Source organism: Synchiropus splendidus, chromosome 17 (genome assembly GCF_027744825.2).
Source record: "Synchiropus splendidus isolate RoL2022-P1 chromosome 17, RoL_Sspl_1.0, whole genome shotgun sequence".
In the NCBI taxonomy this organism is placed as follows: domain Eukaryota; kingdom Metazoa; phylum Chordata; class Actinopteri; order Syngnathiformes; family Callionymidae; genus Synchiropus; species Synchiropus splendidus.
In genome coordinates this window covers 11,677,702-11,686,837 of record NC_071350.1, presented here as the reverse complement: position 1 = coordinate 11,686,837, position 9,136 = coordinate 11,677,702, and positions in this window count along the sequence as shown.

Below are 9,136 nucleotides of genomic sequence, written 5' to 3'. Positions count from 1 at the left end.
ACTTCATTATTATTTCTCACCCTGACACTTGTTTTTGACCTGAACACCCGTTTTTGTGGGTGTAGTGTGTCCCAATACTCCGAAGACAGAGGGCACTCACCGTTCACCACTTGAAATGATGACTTGAAACCAAGTGGGAATATGAAGTGTGGAGAGATTTCCAGGATACCAAAGTACTTTATTGTGAAACAATGTTGGAAAGGACAACAGGGACATTTTAGTAAAGAGGACTACTCTTCCATTTGTTTACTTTCTCTCGTATCACACGTTTAGCGACCCAAATGGTCTACCGTGTCCGACAACATGAACAATACAACATGTATATACAACAGTATGTTTTTATTTCTTCTTAACAAACAACAGTCGACTAGCATCCATGCTAACGTTAACATCGTCATACCGCTAACATAGCGCTGAAGCCGGCTCCAGCTGCCCATTTCTTCTCCGTTGGTTCAGCAAACCAAGTGAGACTATCAGCGTCGATGCGACAGGTTTCAAAAATGTTGGAGCTGGCATTTCCAGAACGTCTCCAACACTGGATATGCAGGAAACAAGAGAGCACGGCATTGTCTCCACGTGTGACGTAAATGAATACGTTACGCGTGGAGCGGAATGTCATGAAGTGCTGTCGTCGAAGTTACTTCGTCGTCGGAGGGCACTTCATAGTGGAGGGCCCTCAAAACCAAGTGCTAGTGTTAAGTGCTAGTGTCAGGGTGAGAAATGGGACACAGCCTAAGTAATACATGAGCGACAACTTCTATAAGCCAAAGTTAGACAACTCAGACAGCATGGAGCAAATAATCTCCTATTGTATTTTCTCCTCCCTGTACATGCTAATAGCTCCGACTGGAGCGTACTTGTTAGGAAGGCATGAAAAAGTTTTCTAGCGTGAGCAAAGAGGTTCGCACGAGCCTTAGTACTCACCAACATTTGCTTTGGATTGCAAAAAAAAAATGTTCACAACCTTGACTTCCTCTTCTCTGGAAGAACCCAAGTGATCCTTCAGTGCCATCAACAGAGTTTATTGGAATATCACCATTCATTTAGAACAGGAAGCTGAAAATTCAATGAAAGTCTCACACACCCAAACATTTCAAGACTACTTTCTCCGAGAAACTGAAGTAGACGATACATGTCATATTTTCTTTTTAAACAATCTTGAAATTGAGGGTTTCGCCGTCGCTCTTTTCTCCTCTCATTGAGCACCGAGGCCAACTCGCTCCTGTGCTTCCCTTCAGCGGACAGGCTCTTCACTGTATCTCCAAGGGCATCTCCAAAAACCTGTCCCCGAAACCTTAATTTGGATGCTTTTATCTGCCATCTTGTTCCTTCAGTCAATACCTCCAGCCTGTGACCAAGGTGAGGGCTTCACCCGGCACTCAACCAATGCACTCTCACTCCTTTCTTCCCTGAGACAGTTGAACGACGATAGTTGAAGTGTCTCAAACCTTGAACCATGGACTTGAATTTATATGACCTGCCACTTATCGCCCCAGTCTGGAGGCCCAGGTTTGGAAACTCTCAAGGTCCAGGTCCATGCTAGTAGCGTCAATCTTGACCGAACCGTGGCAGCAAAAACTCTGTCTGAAAACTTCACAGGGAAGCAGTCACTGGTGCGAGCGCCTGCTGAGGAGAGAGGAAATGGCACAATAAGCACATTCCCCTTGCCTCAGATGAATGCACCATGACACAAGTCGCCCTCCAAGTCATGAATTGTGTATCGTTTATTGTAATTAGCCTCTTAAAAACATTATTAATAAGAAAATTAGTCATGCTTTCTCCTTTAAGTCAAGCGAATCCAGCATGAGCTTGTTAAATTGTCTAGTCGGCTTGGAAACAAACAACGACTTCCATGCCGTCGTGCTTGCTCTGACTCCGAGCGCGTGACCGTCCTGCTATTCATCACGCGAACATTCATCAAGTCCGCAGACGAACCCTCATTTCTCAGCATTCCTCTTCTGATATATGGAGAAGCTGATAATGAGGTCATAAATTAAAAAAGGGAAATCAATGGCTTTGCAGATTCTCTTAAGCAAACGTATAGCTCTGGCTGCTAAACACATTACACTGCATGCATTAGCGAGAAGCCAGGCGTGAACCCAGACTCTTCGAACACTAAAGAAAATGAGATTCTGTTATTAATGTGATAATCTCAGCAGCAAGAATTCTGATCAAATCACTGGCCTCGGAGCTCTGTGGGTTTCTAAAAGATCTGCTGGTGTTCTGGTCAGCGAGCTTGTTGAGGCAACAATTGCAAGGAAAACTACGACTTATTATTGCCCAGTGACTTTACTCTCATTTTTAACTTCGGTTTTACAACAGTTTGAATCGTTTTTAATGGTAATTGTTTGAGTCGTGAATAGTTCTGCAATACATCAAGGTTTGAATGTCGTTTATAGGGTAGAAATGTGAAGTAGAAATGTTAAAACTACATTTGTGCGAAGAGTGGAGTTTGTCCAGTACTTTTATTACACTGTAAAATACTTTCACTTAGAAGGAGAAAACCACCAGCTGCAATTATGTTGCCTAAAATAACTGCAATCATAGCACCTGCATGTCAAACCTAAGTAGCTATTTCCCCCATTTGTTTTGAGAGCCTGATTGTAACATGCGCTGACATTTCGCCAGACAATGGACTCGCCATGCAGCTGAAGGCGCTATAATTGTGCCGGAGCTTTGGCATACTTAACATGAAAGACACAAATCGAGTCCCTGTGGTCGATTATGAAAATGCCGTTTGATATTGTTTATGTATGTACGAGCGCGCTGTGCATGTAAGCCAAAGATCAGCGGGAAGGCTGTATTTAATGCTCTGCTATTATTTATGTGTTCATCAGATGTGGCGATGCACATGCTTCACGTACAAGTGGCAATTTACTGTGTGCTTCCTCTCAATACAGGTCAGCAAGAGGAGGGTCCGGGCAGGCCGGTAATGACAGTTATTTTGTTTCATTAGGTGACTACTATAGTGTGTCAGAATGTGTGAGTATTAAAACCACCTGAAATATTCTTGATTCTATGCAATATTGCGAGTAAACAGCATCGATTAGTGGTGTGGCGGTTATTTTTTTTTTTCCCTCCAGGAAACCAGCGTTCCAAAGCATGAGAGGTCGTCTCTAATGGTGTCAGAAGTGGGATGTTAGATGCATATGACGGACCCAAGGAACAAGCCGGGTAATGTTCACTAGCTGTCATTGAAAAAGCAGGCTCTTTGGTGATGATGTCGGTGTCCAGGTTGCTGCTTCGGAAGCCAATCGGTGTTCAATAGATGATAAAGTAACTTGCGGTATTTGGTATTTTGACACCTGAATTTTGATAACCGTAACCAGTTGAGTGCTGCACCCTCTAAATTTAAGTAGAAAAACAGATCTTGTTCATACATAAGCCTCACTGGTCTATAAGCCATGGGTGCAGTGGTGCTGTCTGCACCGTAGAAAGGTCAGTGGTGCTTAAAAATGCACCAGGATCACTTCGAAACTAGTTTTGAAAACGGGTCCAGTATCAAGACTGACTCATGGAACAAACTAGGCAATGTTCTGAACTTGAATTCATGAACTCCTCACATCTTTCAATGACATTAAAGCCCTCAAAATGCAGACAGGCGGGCAAAAACTTTTAGGTAAATAAAGAGTTCATCGGTTTTAATGTGAGGAGGCTGAATATTGTGGCAGCTCTGGACGCTCTTCCGCCTGTAAAAATCCATATATTAGCTGCATCATTTTATAGGCTGCAGGGTTCAGACTGCCAGAAAAAAGATAGCGGCTTATAAGCCGGAAATTACAGTAATGAAATACATGGAAAAAAAGTTAATTGATTCAAATAACACAGAATAATTGTGTTTTTCATTGCAGGTGAACCACATTATACAATCATTGACATCATTATAACCTAAACGTGATGGAGAACCTTTCATAAGTAATAATAAGAATCCTGCAAGTGAAATAACTGAGTAAAAAAAAATTCAATCATTGTAAAAATATTTTATAAGAACAACTACCCAACAATTATAGAGGAGCGTCCGACATAATTATTACCAAAAAGTTAAATTGACTCTAGGGAGGAAATTTATTTTGAAAATCCACCAGATTTTTGGGTTCAACATCTGAGCAGTAATCTTGCGCTGTCGAAGTAAAAACATCTATTTTTATTCCTGACAAAAGATTTCCATCAGGCTTTCGCAACCCCATTATTTCAAAACAGCCTCTCTAGCTCGCTCTCGCCGCACAAAATAGGTTAATTTCCTCCTTTCCTCTCGCGCCTTCCCAATCGTACTGCGGCGGCAGTAATATAGCTATTTCATGTACTGTTCAAATCACCAGTCTGAGGTGAGAGAAGATCTCACTGTTGGATGATTGCAGGTGAATTAAGCCACGGGCTCTTATTTCTTGTGATTTTCTTTGTGAAGCGAGTAACTTTCCACATCCAGGCGCCAACTCCGAGGAGGTTTATGAATGTAATGATAAAAGTGCTATAATGACAGTAGTTATTGTGGTTTTGTTTCTCCTGTCGAAGAGAACATCGACAAGAAGAGAATTAAAATGACAGTACGTATGCTTCTCTAAAGACACAAAAGCCTCATGTATTCCATCATGAGCTTGACTCACTGTATCACTTTTTCCGTACTTTGAGTGAAGCTTATGGTCACATCACAAATATACAGAGCCCCACATATGACCTGTGGCCATGATTTTACTATTGCACCAGCTGAATACTAATTCCAAGCCACGGATGATCGTTCCTGGAGAGCAGGGTGAGCAAATCAAGCGCACCTTCTCTATGGTCTAAGGTAAAGCGGTTTAGACAGGGATGGTTTGATTTTATTTTCGGCTCATAATAAGCTACAAAGATCTTCTGAAAGGCCTGGTATTGCAAGGAACCATCATTTCCAAGAGACATTTTATCAGAATACGGAGGGGCAGCTGGCTTCACCGGCGGCAGTTTAACTCGGATGCGAAAAAAGAGTTATTCGATTCAGTATTCTGGGGCTATTTACTGGCACAATGTATATATTTTTTTGCCATGTCATATCCGAGGGTCCGTAGAAGCAGGGTGGCAATGAGTGCTTACGATGGTCAGCCCCGTATCCATCTTAACCCCAACCATTATTTTGACCGTCAAAATTGCATTCGGAGGGGAGACACCTGATACTCAACATGCAATACAGAAGGTTGACTGTTGCCGACTGAATGTTCCTCCTGAGGAGTGAGGGTGTGTTGCTCTTCAGTGGATCCAAGATGCTTCTGAAAATGGATGCAAAACTCGCCAACCCGTTGGACAGACCCAGTGTATGTTGAGGACCTGGTTAAATTTCATCTTGTCTCAGTGGAGTTCATGCCTCTAACTGGTCGGAGACTGTTGGTCAGAACTGAATCTAGCATTGGATAATACCATCCGCCAGAATGATTCCAGACCTCAACGCTTGTCCACGGAAAAGTCAAAGCCTTTTTCAAATCCATTTCCCACCAGGTGATTTGTTTACTCGCTGGAAGAGCTGTCTGAGAGTCGCATTACGTTCGAACTCTACTTCGCACTCCTAAACACAACATGCGCTCTGTCATGTTGTCGAAACTCCCTTCTGCTCTCATCCTAGAACCAGACATGAATGGACGTGGAAGAGCCGTTGTGTTTCCATTGAGCAGAGAAGCAGAGATAAACAGCCAAAAGCCAGAAAGTTTTCATGGTTTCAGCACTGTCTGAAAGTTGGCCCATACACTAAACTTAAAGAGAAAAATAACTCAAGTTTTTACTTAAAAAGTTGACCATTCAAATCTACATTACATCTTATGCCCACAAACTGTTAGTCTTTGGGAAGGAAGTCATAGAATGTATAATTGAAAGCTGTTGAATGGATGTACAGCAATATCCTCTAGAAATGTATAGAAAAAGGGGAATATAAAAGGTGGCGAGGAGATATTCCATATGGAAACCCTGGTGCCGGCTGATGAACAACAGCCTGCAGTGACTCTCGCGCAGATAAGAAGCGAGTGCCGCTGCTGGGCTGTGAACATCAGACCTGCCCAGCTGAAACAAACGGCTGCCAATATCAACACACTCTGTGAGGAAGAGCTTCCCGGAGAACTTTAAAATGCTGATTTTGTTGTATGGACACAAATTTATTATGAACATTGTGCTCAACTACCGTGGGAGGATTGGATGATGATGCCATCAATTGGATTTTATGATAATAGTAAATTTATAAGCCGAAGGCAATCTAGTTTTATTGAGCGTACAGGCGTCCGCTGTAATGACACGGGTCCTTGAGCAAGCGCCGGACTTGTTCTGAATGAGTATGAACCTGTCTGCCGAACGATTTTGATGCCTTTCCCGCTATAAACGTGATGAGTATTTGGAGGAAGGCGAAGACGGCCATGAATATTTTTACTATTGATGAGAAACACAAGCGCAGGTTTTATTTGTATGGATTTGACGAGGATTTCCCGCAGCTCCATCTGTCTCTCCGCATTTGCATTTAACCCTCGGACCCGCAATTAAAGTGAGGGCCACTGATCCCGTCTCTGAAACAGACTTATAGCAACAGTATGACATTTAGGAAAAGATCATTAAATTCTCACAAGTGGTCTGAGGAAAGACCAAGCCCAGAGGCGGAACACTGCCGTCCACATCCCTGCTTAAGTTGCACTCGTCCTTTTCTTCTTAAATTGGTCAAGAAATGGAATCAATACAAATGTGGCTTGCTTCTACATTTCACTATCGGATGCACTTCTTTATTGTAAGGTGATAACAAAATAAATAATCTATTTTACTGTCTTTGGAGAGCAAGGAAAGAAGCAAGATAATGGAACCCTTGCGTTGACTGAGGTCCTATGTTGAAGCTGTATTCACAACACCACATCTACAGTATATGAAAACATAGTTTTAAATCTACATTTGTTCACTATTTGTCTTGAAATTATGTCTTGAAATGTAACTAGTACAAGAAGGGGCAGTTGCTAAACTCATGCTTATGTTCCCACCAGTTGAACATGAAAGAAAAACTAAGAGTCTCAGACAGATGACCTTGTATTGTACAGAAACCAATTCTTGATAAGACAGAAGTTTGGCGTCTTCTCTGCTGGACCAGTCCACTTCCTCTGTTATCATCTGTGCCAGTGAATCACCTGGATTTATTGGTCTCTCTTTTGGTAAAAATACTGTTAATTTTGGTGATTAATTAACAGGAAAATATTTACCGAAATAATGCAGATTCACCTTGCCATAACCTCCTTTTGCAGGGAACATTTTTGCACCACATTATACAGTTTAAAAAAGGATAGAAACACAAAAATTGTTCTATACTCTTCATGCAGCAAAAGAGTTTGATCTGTGAGGGCCCAGGCAATGAGGGGAACCCAAGAGCAGGAAGTAATGAGAGGCAGACACGAACAAGGTCTATTACAAAAACAGCGGCGCCAACACAAATGGGAAGCGGCCCAAGTCCAAAATGAATAACTGACAACAAAGCAACCAAATTCCAGGGAGCAGTCAAGGTCGGGTACGAGTGACGAAGAAGTAAGGGAGCATAAATAAGAAAGGGCTTAGGAAAATTCGAACAACAGGACAAACCAGGAAGTAAAAATATGACAGAGAAACAAATCCAAAATGTTCAGAACGGGACTCAAAAGCAAGTCTCGATGAAGAAACATTCACAATCTGGCGCTGCATCAACCTCCTGCTTCTCCTTGAGAGGTGGAGGTTCAATCAGTGGGATTAGTTGCAGCTGCCGATCACGCACCACACTGTCAAGGAAGACAAAATAAAAATCAGAGCAGGAAGTAGACAATATGAAAAGCATGGCAGGAGGGGCCGCGACATCGGTCGTCACTGGTGATATGGCGGAACAAATATTTAAGCACAATTATTCGCGATAAAATCTATTATTAAAACTGTAGTTGATTTTTCTACAAAAAAGTTTAAAGACATTTTCTGGAAACGGGATAGGTACGAGATGGTTGGATTTTATTTGTGTCCCATTCTCAATCCATAAACATCTAGAACAACGGTGTCAGGGGCCACTCCAAGGCTGAATTGGGCATCCAGTGGAGGGGCCACAAAACTGCATCTATAGGGCTACAAATGGCCACAAGTATAAGACCCCTGGTTTAGAAGGATCCGCAGAGCTTTCTTCTTCACTTCTACTACATTTGTTGCGCGAACTAGTATTAAATTCAACTTAAAAAAATAAAATAAAATATGTATAATTCTAAATGTATATTATAGAAACATCTCAACATAATAGTGTTGCAACAGCAATAATAATAATAATAACAATTAAATATTCCACTATATTTTGGACATTTTCAGGTTGTGGTGACATGAGATGAGGATCTTGTGGTGTGAAAGTTTTGTTTGAGAAACTGGTGGAAGCGAACAGATCGCTCCATGCTGAGCGAGAAACCAGCTGCTGGCTGATTAAGGAAAGCCACCACAAGCAGACACGGAATGAAAAGTGGAAGCAGAGAGATTGGAGCAATGGCTTTACACTCTATCTATATAAAGTTTGTGCGGGACAAATTGAAGGCGTGTTGGAACAGCGATGTTCAGTGTTCACCTCCAGACTCCCAAACATGTCGACCCAGAAGAGATAGGAGGAAGTGAAGAGATAAATCTCAGGATGTTGGTGGAGGTGATGGAGGGGTCACGGAGGGCAGGGTGTTACTCCATAGATGAGGAAGATGTTTCTGGGAGAGAACACGACGAGAGACGGCAGGCAGCAGATGGAGTCTGGAGGCTGATGCCCCAGAGAGGAGCACCACTGATGCTCATGTAAATGAGCAGCCAGACAATACAAACGAACAGGGTTTTGATTAATACGGAGGCTTAATGACAATTCCTTCATTATGTCGGCAATTGAATTAAGTGCTGAGTGAGTGCATGGTAATGTCCCATCATCTGCCAAATTGCAGGCCTGTACAATCATAACATCTCAGCAGGAGAAGAAGGGAGATAAAGGCGAGGCGGGGGAGGAGCGCGGCGATGAAGAGCGTGATGTATGTCCCGAGAACAAACGCCGCCTGAATGGCAGCGTGCGCGCGGGTCTGCCAGCAGCCAGGGCGGCTCCGTCGCCGCGCGCATAAAAGGTGATGAGTGAGAGTGTGGCACTGTTAAACCTTCACGCTCCGGGATGCACAACTCCAAC